The following is a 14,005-nucleotide window of genomic DNA, read 5'->3' as shown; positions in this document are numbered from 1 at the left end:
GGCAGAATTTCATTCTTTTTATGGCTGAGTAGTATTCCATTGTATATACATACCACACCTTCTTTATCCATTCATCTGTTGATGGACACTTAGGTTGTGAAATAAGTATTTTTAAAATTCTTTTTAAATGTTTTAATTTCTAATACAGTAAGTATCAATAGATAAAATCCACATTCACCAAAATTGCCCTCAATTTTTAGGAGTATAAAGGTGTCAAAAGTCCAAAAACTTTGAGAATTATTGCTTCATTCTGAATGTCACAAAATTTAATTAATAGCAATTACATAGTGTTCATTGTGTGGCAGCTAATAGCACTCTCACCTCAGCAAGAGGAGTCCTTGCTATATGGGACTATGAAGCTCGCCTGCAAGAAGGTAGGGCATCTTCTGAAAGGTATCTGTGCTTTAAAATATAAGTATAGTTGTAGGGGTGGATTAAATACCCATCTTCTAGGAAGAGACACGTTTTAAATTGATACATTTTCATTAGAGTACTTCTGTTCCATTTTATTTCTGATATGGCCCCCTTTCAAAGAAGCCATCTACTTCCATGTGAGAATCATAGAGTTGAATGGGATCTTAAAGATCATCTAGTCTACCTTTAACTTTTAGGAAACTGTAACCCAGAGAGAGGTTGCCAGCAAGTCAGGGCCAGAGCTGGGGTTAGAGTCCGGCAGCAGGCTCCCCACCCAGCACTCCTTCAACTGTATCATGTGGAGGACTTGGAGCTCTGGATCTCTGTGTTACTCATCATCTTTTCCCATCACCTACCTCTACCAAAGATGTTTAAATGTTTCTGGTCAGAGAAAAGATTTGGAGAAGAGAGAACCTGACTCTCTTAACTTGAAGCATTTCTTCCAATGTGTCCTTTAATAGAAGTGTTTTCACTAACTTATTAATGCATATATTTGGGTATGCGCCAGGCACTGGACTAGGTACTACAAATGAAAGATAGTTGACTCCAGACCATAAGCAGACAGACAGTTCCAATAGTATGTAGTAATTGCTTTCAAGGATCCATTTACAAAATGCAATTTCTGGCTACTCTGATTAGCCCGACTCCCAGCTTCCAGCCCTAGAATACAACATTTCCTGGCCCAAGCAGATTTTCTCTTCACATCACATGTTCTCCTTGGGATAACTCGTCTTTTTTCCAATGGCCTTTGTTATCCCTTCTCTAACCGTGACTTTTTTTCCAGCTTTACTGTGATATAATTGACATTTAACATTGTATAAGTTTAAGCTATGTAATGTGATGATTTGACATACATTTGTATTGCAAAATGTTTACCACAATAAAGTTAGTTAGCACATCCTTCACCTCACATAATTACCATTTGATTTTTCTTGTTGTTGTTATAGTGAGAACATTAAAGCTCTACTGTCATAGCAACTTTCAAGTATACAGTGCAGTGTTGTTAACTACAGTCACTGTGCTGCATATTTGCTCCCCAGAGCTTATTCATCCTAAAACTGCAAGTTTATACTCTTTGACCAGCATCTCTCCACTCCCCCATCCCTCAGCTCCTGGCAACCACCATTCTGTTCTCTGTTTCTATGAGTTTGATGTTTTTAGATTCCACGTATAAGTGAGATCATACAGTTTTGTCTTTCTCTGTCTGACTTATTTCATTTAGCACATTGCCTTCACGGTCCATACATGTTGTTGCAAATGGCAGGATTTTTTTCTTTATTTATGGTGATTCCATTATATGTATATATGTCACATTTTCCATTATATGTATTCCATTATATGTATGTTCCATTATATGTAGATATATATATCACATTTTCTTTATCCATTCATCCATCGATGGACACGTATGTTGTTTCCATGTCTTCACTATTGTAAATAGTGCTGCAATGAACGTGGGGGTGCAGATATCATTTTGAGATCATGATTTCATCTCCTTCAGTGGGATTGCTGGATCATACAGCAGTTCTATTTTTAATGTTTTGAGGAACCTCCACACTGTTTTCCATAGTGGCTGCACCAGTTTACATTCCCCCCAACAGAGCACATTCTCCGCCTCCTCACCAGCATTTGTTATCTCTTATTTTTTTGATAATAGCCATTCTAACAGATGTGATGTGCTATCTCAGTGTGGTTTTCAACAGTGACTTTTTAAAATATATGTTTGTTCTTCTTTGCTCTCTTTCCTGACCTCCACTTTTGTGTTTTCAGTTAGTGATTATCCTCACTGTGTCCAAAGTGGAACTACCCATTTTCCTCTCCCACACTTACTTGGGCCACCCACTCACCTGCTAGAAAAGCTGGGGAGCTATTGCCTCCAGCTCCGTGACCCTGCACTGCACATGCAGCCGGCTAGTGCGTCCCGGAGACTCGCCTTCACGATTGCTCTGGAGCCCATTCTCCTCGCTGCCTTGCTGCGGGCTTGGCCTCCGCTCTCGGAGGACTGCTCTTCTCCCACTTCTGCTCTTTATCTTCTCTAATCTCTTTCCCACAGAGCCTCTACATCATTAGCAATGATTTTTTTTTCAGATTATAGAAAACTTTGGAAAATATAGAAAAAATTAGAAAGAAGAAAACAAATGTCACTCATAATTCTTCCATCTAAACATAACTAACCCTAGTCCTGTTTCTATGGGGATTTTGCAGAGACCTGTGTTAACACACTTCTTTCTCCCCAGATTGTTTATCATACTATATATACAGGTTTGTAGCCTGCTTTATTTTGCTTAACATTGTATTGTGAACATTTTCCCATAGCATAAAAACTATTTGAAACATTTTATGCTTTGTAATAATTTTATTACAGCCCATAATTTGTTTAACTGTTCTTTTGTTGGAGATTTACATTATTTCCAGTTAGAGTGTATTTATCAAATGCATGTTTGATCATGTTCCTCCCTACTTAAAATCAGTGGCATCCAGTCCCTGATAGGACAGAGCCCAAGGTTTTCACATGGCTACGAGACCTTCACCCCATCTTCTTCCCTCCTGTTCCCCTACATTCTCTCCGTGAAGCCTTGACTCCATTCTTACCAACACTCCCTTCTCCCCACCTCCCCTTTCTGCTCCTAACTATTCTTCAAGACCTACCTCAAGCTTAGTCTCCTCTCTGGTCTTCCTTGACCTCCTTCAATCAGAATAAGTTTTGTTTCTTTTCCTATAACTCTATGTAGCATTTTGTAGATATGATGATTATTTTCTTTTGCATTATTTTTCATGCTTAAAAATATGGTAGTAATACAAAGTCATTATCTTATATTGAAACCATACATTTTTCCATATAGAGTGAAAAGAAGTTCATCTCCACCCCTTATTCCACTTCTTTCCCATAAGTAACCACTATTAGCAGGATTTTATTATGTTTTTATCTGTATCCCTTTTCAGATCATGAGCTCTCCAGGCCAGGGTTCTTTGTGTCCAAGTGTCTAACAGGAAGCTGGGCACACAACAGGCCCACAGCCTGTCTGAGGGACTGAGTGCCTGGAGAGCAGTAGAGCTTATGGAGATGTGGGGAGGAGTGATCATGTGCCTCTGTGGTCAGGTGACCTCACTGCTTTCTGTCTTTCCATCGGTGCCATTTCTAAGGGTTTATGAACAGCTTCCAGAAGTACAGAAAAAGAGAGAAGAGGAGAAGAGGAGATTGGAATATAAATCATACCGGCTGCAAGCCCGGCTATATAAAAAGGTCAGTCAGTCCTAGAGCAGGATTGATGAGATTTATCAGGGGAAAGAGAAATTGAGAAAAACACATCTGACCTGTTTGAATTAACCACATTTGGAGAGTGAACTTAAGCTCATAATGCATTGTACCACTACTAAAATTTAGAAGATAAAAGCACCTGTAACTAGACTTCAAATCTGAAAATCTAGAAAGGCAAATCTAAAAAAGGCATCTTCCAGGGACTTCTGTGGTGGTCCAGTGGTTAAGACTCAATGCTTCCACTGCAGGGGGCACAGGTTTGATCCCTGGCCAGAGAACTAAGATCCCACATGCCGCACGGCACGGCCAAAAAAAAAATTGTTTTAATGTTTTAAAATTGTTTAATAAATAAATAAATAAGGCACCTTCCAGGCATACATTTGGAATGAAACCAAATTTCATACTTGGGTGTCAGTTTAGATGCCATGCTGGAAATGCCCACATCTTTCAGAACTGATGAGTTTTCATCCAGAGTCCCAAATGATAGTTTTATGCCCCTTATGGGTGAATTATATACCACTAGAACTTTTTAAATAAATTGGAAAATGTCCAAGTGTAGCATACAAGTTGGCAGTTTGGGTACTCAGAGCCTTGAAGCCACTACCATTTCCTGCCCACAACCCCAGTAGAATCAGTGGTACTGCAAGTCCCAGAACCTCACAGGCCAGGGGACTTGCTACCAATTAATTCCTTGAGAAAGCAGATGGGTTACTATGCCTGAAGGTCCAGATCCTCCAGTGTTCTCATTTCTTTCCCAACCCCCTCACTTCACCCCCAGAGGACTCTGAAAGTCAGAAACCAAGAGACGAGTTCATACCAGACCGATGTGGGATTGGAGAGCTGCTTCTGGAGCGCATACCGCAGCTCAGGCTGGGCTCCCTCAAGTGGGGACGCCCCAGGCACTACATGACCTGTCTGGTGTGTCAGCATCACAAGGCCAGGCCTCTTATTGTGCTTGTGTGTTTGTGAACTGATGGATGGATTAGTCTATTAGGATTATATTAATATATTTCTGTATAGACTATAATAGACTACAGATCATCTTCCCTAAACACTTCAGGAAGTATTTTTTGTATAATTACCATAGTTTCTGTAGCTGGGAAAGATAAACAAGATTTGGGGAGAACAACACTGGTCTCTTCAGCAGCATGTCTGGGGTGAGGAGTGGCTGTCTGCCTCTAGTGGCAAGAGTATCTAACTTCTTTCCTGCCCTTCTTTTCTTCCACAGAAAGTGACCAATCAACTCTTGGGGAGAAAAGTTCCTTGGAACTGACATAAGAGTATGTTCCTCAGAGCCTTGGAATTTTATTTTATCAGCCTGGAGGAGCACAATCCTTACTTTTATGAGTCTGGTTTAATAAAAACTTATCTTGTTGTCCATGTGTAATTTAGAAGTAGTAACCTTCTAAAGAGTCTTGGGTAGAATGATGACTAAGATTATTAATGGTTTAGGAGCAATACTTTCTCCACAGTGGCCTTACCCACAGGGATGTTTGTTACAATGGTATTATCTTAATTCTAGGCAAGAGTAAGTCCCTTTTTGTATGTGTTCTTATAGAAAATGACTTCTGATTGACTCATAGTAAAGCAAGCAGCAGAGGGTTATTTATTTCCCATCTGTAGAGGTGCAGGGAGCTATGCAGTGTCTCCCTGAGGTGTGTGGGGAACTTCAATCTAAAAGCACTAATCAAGGAAAAGAAATGCAGCATAACACGGTGAGAGCCCTTTTGTTGACTTGGTGTCAGACAGTGTCTGGTTAGGGTAGCCATCAGGTGGGCCCAGAGACTCTCAGCAGACACAGGTGCCTTGGGTCCAGAGCTACCTCCTAGCCTCATTCCAGCTTCCTTCGGAGCCATTAGCCTTTAGTAGACACAACTCAAGAGGCAACAGAAGCTTGATTTAAATCATGACCTGGCCCTGGCCAGTGGGATGTGGGTTGTGCCACTTCTAGGTCTAGTCCATGTCAAATCCCACACTCTGTCCCTGGCTGCCTTCTTCCCCTTCAGCAGAGACCTTGGGGGCCATAGCAGATTGGTGGCATCATTGGCCCTGATCCTTCTTACGTGGATTCTTCTCACACTCCTTCTCCACGCCCTTTCCACATGACTTTGCATTTCCTCTCACTGAAGAGGCAGAGCATGACACCTGGAGATCTAAGGGGCGGCCCAGCCGAGCTCAGCCTAAGCTGCCGACCCACAGACTCATGAGCTAAAAAAATGTTTATCATTATTTTGTGGTGGTTTTTTATGCAACATTCTCGTGGCACTAGATAAATGAAACAGTAGCAACCCCAAAAACTGAATGGAGCAGAGCCACCCCACCACCCAGGCCATTGGGTTCCAATGTGAACAAGCAGTAAGCTTTTACTGTGCCGTCACAGTGAGACTTCAGGGTTTGCTTATTACTGCAGCAGAGCCGATCCCTCCTAACTAATCCACAACGAAACGGATCATAGGCCCCCTCCTTGCTCCAGTGCCTGAGAGACCTGAGCAGAGGGGAGACGGTAGATAAATTGAATTGCAGGGACAGCAACTAGCCTATAGCTTGTGGAGAAGAAAAACTAGCCCATCTTCCAGAAGTCGAGGCACTGGTAAAGGGCCAGGGCAGAGTACTGCAGTGTGCTGGTGCTGAGGACCACTTCGCTGTAGCCCTGGTCCCATGCAGACTTGGACAGTCCTGACCAGGGCTTTTACTTATCCCCTGACCACGGTGCTCCACGGCCACACGTAGGTGAAGCAGCTGCAACTGCTCATTCCACAGGGTGGGCTTCTTAACGGGCAGCGCTCCCACCATGCCCACCACCTGCCCCTCAGACTCAACCACCCAGAAGCAGGAGCCACTCTCACTGAAGTAGGATTTGGTGATGTCAGACATGTCTGTGTGCAAAGACATGATCTCAAACTGGATCCAGGGGTATTTGGCAAGAAACCTCAGGGCAGCAAGGAGGGGGGGGCTGGCCATGAAGGCCAGGACCCAGGAGCTAGAGACCAGGAATAGGGCAAGGGGCCCCCGCAAGCAAGAGCACAAGGGTTCGGGGCAGCTTTAGGATGTGGTGGAAGGTGGTGGGAAGGTGCTCGGTCATCACCTTGGAGAACAAGCCCACGACCCATTTGCAATAATTTTCCTGGTATTTGTGGATTTGATAAGGAGCCATGGAAGACTTCTGTGTCTGGATCTCAAAGTTCAAGAGAGAGGTAGGAGTCCCTGTGTGACTTCCTGGCAGCCCTGGGGGAGAGAGAAGAAGCCATGTGAGTGGCTTATCCTCCCACCCCCCAGAACTGGGGATGACCCTGATCAAGGATGTGTCTTTCTGCTTCTACCCAAGAGGAAATAGGCCACAACCACTGGGAGAAGGTGTAGAGTCAGAAAGGTCTGCATTTGATCCTGTCTCCATGCATGACCTTGGGCATATTACATAATCTTCTCTAAGAGCCTGCTTTCTGAAGTTGTGTAGCGGATTTAATAAAATAACACATACAAATCTCTGGTTATAAGTCTCCTCCCCTCCCCCTCTTTCCCCTTTCCCTGGCTCTCTCAGCTTCTCCATACATTGGGGTGGCACCATGCAGCAGCCAAGCGTGTGTCCCTCTCCCAGGGACCATACACTGCAGTAGTCCTGTGTTTCCAAGTACAGGTTTCAACAAAGGCTTCTTCCCACTTGCTTGCAAATTTTCAGGCTGTTGAGGTGGCATAAGAGCCAAACACCAAAAATAGACCAGCCTTGAGAGCCAGAGGAGGGTCCAGAGCTCCAGGCCACACCTAAGAACACTGTCCTTCCACCCATGGCCTCTCACCTGCTATCACAAGAGCCTTGAGTGTCCAGGGCAGCCTCTGCCCTCAGCCTCCAACTGGCATCCAGGAGAGACTGCAAGGGCATGCTCCACTTCCAGGGACCAGGTCCTGGATGGCACCTCATTGGCCAGCTCCTGGATATTTGTTAATCATAAATCCCAGGCTCAAGTAGCTGGGCTATGATGGAGCAGGGAGTCCATTCTCTGATCACTGGGTAATTAGCCTGGAGGGGGTACGCAGGGTCTGGAACAGCTCAGGAGTCCTTGCCCTTGTGGACGGCCTACACCCCACACCATGGCAGTCCACCCAGCACCTTGGTGCTCTCTGATGTCCACCCTCAGCCCCTCCACACAGCTGCTATGACCCTGGGGAATTTGCCCCTCACCCTGTGCTCTGTCATCACAGACCAGAGTCCAAGTCCCCTGGCTCAGCATACGAGGTGCTTCACAGCCGGATGAGGGCAGCAGGGACCTGGTCATGCAGGGCCTATCATCCAGGTTAAGAAGTTTGGACTCTATTCCAAGAACACCAGGAGGCCATTGCTATGTTTTTAGCTGGGGAGTAACATAACCAGAGGTGGGGGGTGTGTGTGGTGTGTGCCTATTACTCTGGCTACATGTGGAAAATGGATTGGAAGAGCCAGGAATGGAAGCATATATCCCCCTGCCCCCAGAGGCTAGCACAGCAGCCCAGGCAAAAGACGGGCCTCCAGATACAGACATGCAGGCTGCTCACTGTAAAAGAGCACCTCGTCCAAGAAGGCTAGTGGAACTAAAATCCATGAGCCCTGGCACAGAGCTGCGTCTGACCAAAGGAAAAGGCACCTTTTTCTTATTTGCTCAAAGGTGTCACTGCTCACTGAACTGTGTTTCCAATAGGTTGTGTCTTTGTGAAGGGGGTGCCTTGTTCTATGTTCACAAAGAGCCATCTAGGCTAGCAGGGGTCCTACGAGAGAAAGCAGTGACTTAGACCAGAGTTGGGCCATGGGTGTGACCTGGCCCACTTGGAGGTGCACTTTGGGGGCAGAAATGGCAGGAGTTGATGATCTGAGGATGAAGAAGTGGTCAGAGATGACAGCCAGATTTCTGGCAAGAGCATCTAGGAAGACGCTGGAGAGAGACCAGACTTGGAGAGAAAGATCATAACCACCCCAAAGGTGCCATCCTGGCAGCTGGAATCCAGGGCTGGTGATGGAGACTGCTGAGGCTCCAGATCTTTGGCACGCAAAAAGGCCACAAGGGTTTAGCTAACATGAAGGCAGGGTGGTGAGCCATGGGTATGTTACATTGTTTTCAGTACATTTTAATATTTTTTTAAATGTTAAGCAAAACTTGAACTAAGAATCAAAAGAGAATAGAAGGCTCCAAAATACAGCTGAGTATCCCTAATGAGTCTATCTAATAATAACCAATCAGAAACCTAATAGTCAAGCTGAGGGGCCAGAGGTCCTTGATCTGTCCCTGCCCTCTCTTTCCTGTATTCTCACTGGCTTCTGTGGCTTCCTCAACACCCAATGGCCTTGGTTTACATTCAGGCTTTTCAACCTTCCTCATAGCCATGAATAATGAGGAGGATTTATTGACATGAAAAATAATTGTCAAAATATAGCACCAAGCTATAAAGGTTATAAAACAGTATGTTTTCATTCATTTTTGGAAAAATATAACAAAAATAATTTATACACACAAGCATGCAGAGAGAAAAGTCTGAATGGTTACACCAAACATTGGCAGCATTTGTCTCTGGATAGAGGAATTATAGGTAATTCTCTGTGAAGGAAATGAAGTCTGGAAGTCTCAATACATTCCAGACTCTTGGCCCTGCATGCAGATGATGAAACTGAGGCTTGGCCTACATCAAGAAACAGGAAACATCTCGAATAAACAACCTAACCTTGCACCTAAAGCAATCAGAGAAAGAAGAACAAAAAAATCCCAAAGCTAGCAGAAGGAAAGAAATCATAAAGATCAGATCAGAAATAAATGAAAAAGAAATGAAGGAAACAATAGCAAAGATCAATAAAACTAAAAGCTGGTTCTTTGAGAAGATAAACAAAATTGATAAACCAGTAGCCAGACTCATCAAGAGAAAAAGGGAGAACACTCAAATCAATAGAATTAGAAATGAAAAAGGAGAAGTAACCACTGACACTGCAGAAATACAAACGATCATGAGAGATTACTACAAGCAACTCTATGCCAATAAAATGGACAACCTGGAAGAAATGGACAAATTCTTAGAAATGCACAACCTGCCGGGACTGAACCAGGAAGAAATAGAAAATATGAACAGACCGATCACAAGCACTGAAATTGAAACTGTGATTAAAAATCTTCCAACAAACAAAAGCCCAGGACCAGATGGCTTCACAGGAGAATTCTATCAAACATTTAGAGAAGAGCTAACACCTATCCTTCTCAAACTCTTCCAAAATATTGCAGAGGGAGGAACACTCCCCAACTCATTCTACGAGGCCACCATCACCCTGATACCAAAACCAGACAAAGATGTCACAAAGAAAGAAAACTACAGGCCAATATCACTGATGAACACAGATGCAAAAATCCTCAACAAAATACTAGCAAACAGAATCCAACAGCACATTAAAAGGATCATACACCATGATCAAGTGGGGTTTATTCCAGGAATGCAAGGATTCTTCAATATACGCAAATCAATCAACGTGATACATCATATTAACAAATTGAAGGAGAAAAACCATATGATCATCTCAATAGATGCAGAGAAAGCTTTCGACAAAATTCAACACCCATTTATGATAAAAGCCCTGCAGAAAGTAGGCATAGAGGGAACTTTCCTCAACATAATAAAGGCCATATATGACAAACCCACAGCCAACATTGTCCTCAATGGTGAAAAACTGAAACCATTTCCACTAAGATCAGGAACGAGACAAGGTTGCCCACTCTCACCACTATTATTCAACATAGTTTTGGAAGTTTTAGCCACAGCAATCAGAGAAGAAAAAGAAATAAAAGGAATCCAAATTGGAAAAGAAGAAGTAAAGCTGTCACTGTTTGCAGATGACATGATACTATACATAGAGGATCCTAAGGATGCTACCAGAAAACTACTAGAGCTAATCAATGAATTTGGTAAAGTAGCAGGATACAAAATTAATGCACAGAAATCTCTTGTATTCCTATACACTAATGACGAAAAATCTGAAAGTGAAATTAAGGAAACACTCCCATTTACCATTGCAACAAAAAGAATAAAATATCTAGGAATAAACCTACCTAAGGAGACAAAAGACCTGTATGCAGAAAATTATAAGACACTGATGAAAGAACTTAAAGATGATACAAATAGATGGAGAGATATACCATGTTCTTGGATTGGAAGAATCAACATTGTGAAAATGACTCTACTACCCAAAGCAATCTACAGATTCAATGCAATCCCTATCAAACTACTACTGGCATTTTTCACAGAACTAGAACAAAAAATTTCACAATTTGTATGGAAACACAAAAGACCCCGAATAGCCAAAGAAATCTTGAGAACGAAACATGGAGCTGGAGGAATCAGGCTCCCTGACTTCAGACTATACTACAAAGCTACAGTAATCAAGACAGTTTGGTACTGGCACAAAAACAGAAACATAGATCAATGGAACAGGATAGAAAGCCCAGAGATAAACCCACGCATATATGGTCACCTTATCTTTGATAAAGGAGGCAAGCGTATACAGTGGAGAAAAGACAGCCTCTTCAATAAGTGGTGCTGGGAAAACTGGACAGCTACATGTAAAAGTATGAAATTAGAACACTCCCTAACACCATACACAAAAATAAACTCCAAATGGATTAAAGACCTAAATGTAAGGCCAGACACTATCAAACTCTTAGAGGAAAACATAGGCAGAACACTCTATGACATAAATCACAGCAAGATCCTTTTTGACCCAACTCCTAGAGAAATGGAAATAAAAACACATATAAACAAATGGGACCTAATGAAACTTAAAAGCTTTTGCACAGCAAAGGAAACCATAAACAAGACCAAAAGACAACCCTCAGAATGGGAGAAAATATTTGCAAATGAAACAACTGACAAAGGATTAATCTCCAAGATTTACAAGTAGCTCATGCAGCTCAATAACAAAAAAACAAACAACCCAATCCAAAAATGGGCAGAAGACCTAAATAGACATTTCTCCAAAGAAGATACACAGATTGCCAACAGACACATGAAAGAATGCTCAATATCATTAATCATTAGAGAAATGTAAATCAAAACTACAATGAGATATCATCTCACACCGGTCAGAATGGCCATCATCAAAAAATCTAGAAACAATAAATGCTGGAGAGGGTGTGGAGAAAAGGGAACCCTCTTGCACTGTTGGTGGGAATGTAAATTGATACAGCCACTATGGAGAACAGTATGGAGGTTCCTTAAAAAACTACAAATAGAACTACCATACGACCCAGCAATCCCACTCCTGGGCATATACCCTGAGAAAACCATAACTCAAAAAGGGTCATGTACCAAAATGTTCATTGCAGCTCTATTCACAATAGCCAGGACATGGAAGCAACCTAAGTGTCCATCATCGGATGAATGGATAAAGAAGATGTGGCACATATATACAATGGAATATTACTCAGCCATAAAAAGAAACGAAATGGAGGTATTTGTAATGAGGTGGATGGAGTTAGAGTCTGTCATACAGAGTGAAGTAAGTCAGAAAGAGAAAAACAAATACAGTATGCTAACACATATATATGGAATCTAAGGAAAAAAAAAAAAGTCATGAAGAACCTAGTGGCAAGATGGGTATAAAGACACAGACCTACTAGAGAATGGACTTGAGGATATGGGGAGGGAGAGGGGTAAGATGTGACAGGGTGAGAGAGTGGCATGGACATATATACACTACCAAATGTAAAATAGATAGCTAGTGGGAAGCAGCCACATAGCACAGGGATATCAGCTCAGTGCTTTGTGACCACCTAGAGGGGTGGGATAGGGAGGGTTGCAGGGAGGCAGATGCAGGAGGGAAGAGATATGGGAACATATGTATATGTATAACTGATTCACTTTGTTATAAAGCAGAAACTAACACACCATTGTAAAGCAATTATACTCCAATAAAGATGTTAAGAAAAAAAAAAAAAAAGAAACTGAGGCTTGGGAATCTACCTGTCTCTGCCTCAGCCAACTTCTTTTTTTTTATTATTTATTTTATCGAACTATAGTTGATTTACAATGTGTTAATTTCTGCTGTGCAGCAAAGTGATTCAGTTATACATATGTGTACATTATTTTCCAGATTTTTTTCCATTATGGTTTATCACAGAATATTGTATATAGTTCCCTGTGCTATACATTAGGACCTTGTTGTTTATCCATCCTATATATAATAGTTTGCATCTGCCCATCCCAAACTCCCAATCCATCCCTCCCCCACGCCCCCTCCCCCTTAGCAACCACAAGTCCGTTCTCTATGTCTGTGAGTCTGTTTCTGTTTTGTAGATGAGTTCATTTGTGTCATATTTTAGATTCCACATATAAGTGATATCATACGGTGTTTGTCTTTCTCTTTCTGACATCACTTAGCATGAAAATCTCTAGGTCCATCCATGTTGCTGCAAATGTGCCTCAGCCAACTCGTTTTTTTAAAAAAATATTTATTTATTTTTGGCTGCATTGGGTCCTAGTTGCGGCATGTGGGATCTTTTGTTGCAGCGCACCGGCTTCTCTCCAGCGGTGGTGCACAGGCTCAGTGGTTGTGGTGCAGACTTAGTTGCCCCACGGCATGTGGGATCTTAGTTCCCTGACCAGGGATTGAACCCATGTCCCCTGCATTGGAAGGTGGATTCTTAACCACTGGACCACCAGGGAAGTTCCCTCAGCCAACTCTTAAGAGTCTAAAGAGACCCAGCTAAGATTGTGAACTTCTAAAGGTAAGGCAGGTGTGTTATTTTAGTCTATTATTTTATTTTTAATTAACCATTTAAATGTGTACAATTCAGTGGCATTTAGTACATTCACAATGTTGTGTAACTACCACCTCTATCTAGTTCCAAAGCATTTTCTTTACCCCAAAAGGAGACCTGTTAGTCAGTAGGTAGTCACTCCCTATTTCCACTGCTCCCGAGCCCCTGGCAACAACTAACCTGCTTTCTGTCTCTATGGATTTACCTATTCTTGATGCTTCGTTTAAATGGAAACACACAATATGTGAATTTTTACGTTCAGCCTCTTTCACTTTTGTTCTCAAAGTTCACCAATGTCCTAGCATGTATCAGTACTTCATTGCTTTTCATGGCTGAATAATGTTGCATGGTATGGATAGACCACATTTGTTCATCCAGTCATCCATTGATGGACACTTGAACTGTTTCCACCTTTCGGCTACTGTGAATAGTGCTGCTATGAACATTCTGTACAAGTGGTTGTTTCAACACCTGTTTTCAATTCCTTTGGTATATACCTAGGAGTGGAATTGCCGGGTCATAGGGTAACTCTATTTTAACATTTTGAGGAACTGCCAAACTGTTGTCCAGAGTT

At 42.3% G+C, this 14,005-nt stretch overlaps 1 pseudogene; it reads right to left on the bottom strand.

Moving 5' to 3' along the window:
• Positions 1 to 6,122: 6,122 nt before the first annotated feature.
• Positions 6,123 to 6,827, bottom strand: LOC132377267 (putative N-acetyltransferase 8B; annotated as a pseudogene).
• Between the last annotated feature and the right edge of the window lie 7,178 nt (positions 6,828 to 14,005).

This window comes from Balaenoptera ricei, chromosome 13 (genome assembly GCF_028023285.1).
Source record: "Balaenoptera ricei isolate mBalRic1 chromosome 13, mBalRic1.hap2, whole genome shotgun sequence".
Taxonomy (NCBI): Eukaryota; Metazoa; Chordata; class Mammalia; order Artiodactyla; family Balaenopteridae; genus Balaenoptera; species Balaenoptera ricei.
The sequence above is the reverse complement of the archived record's forward strand: the minus strand, read 5'-3'. Positions and strand labels throughout refer to the sequence as shown.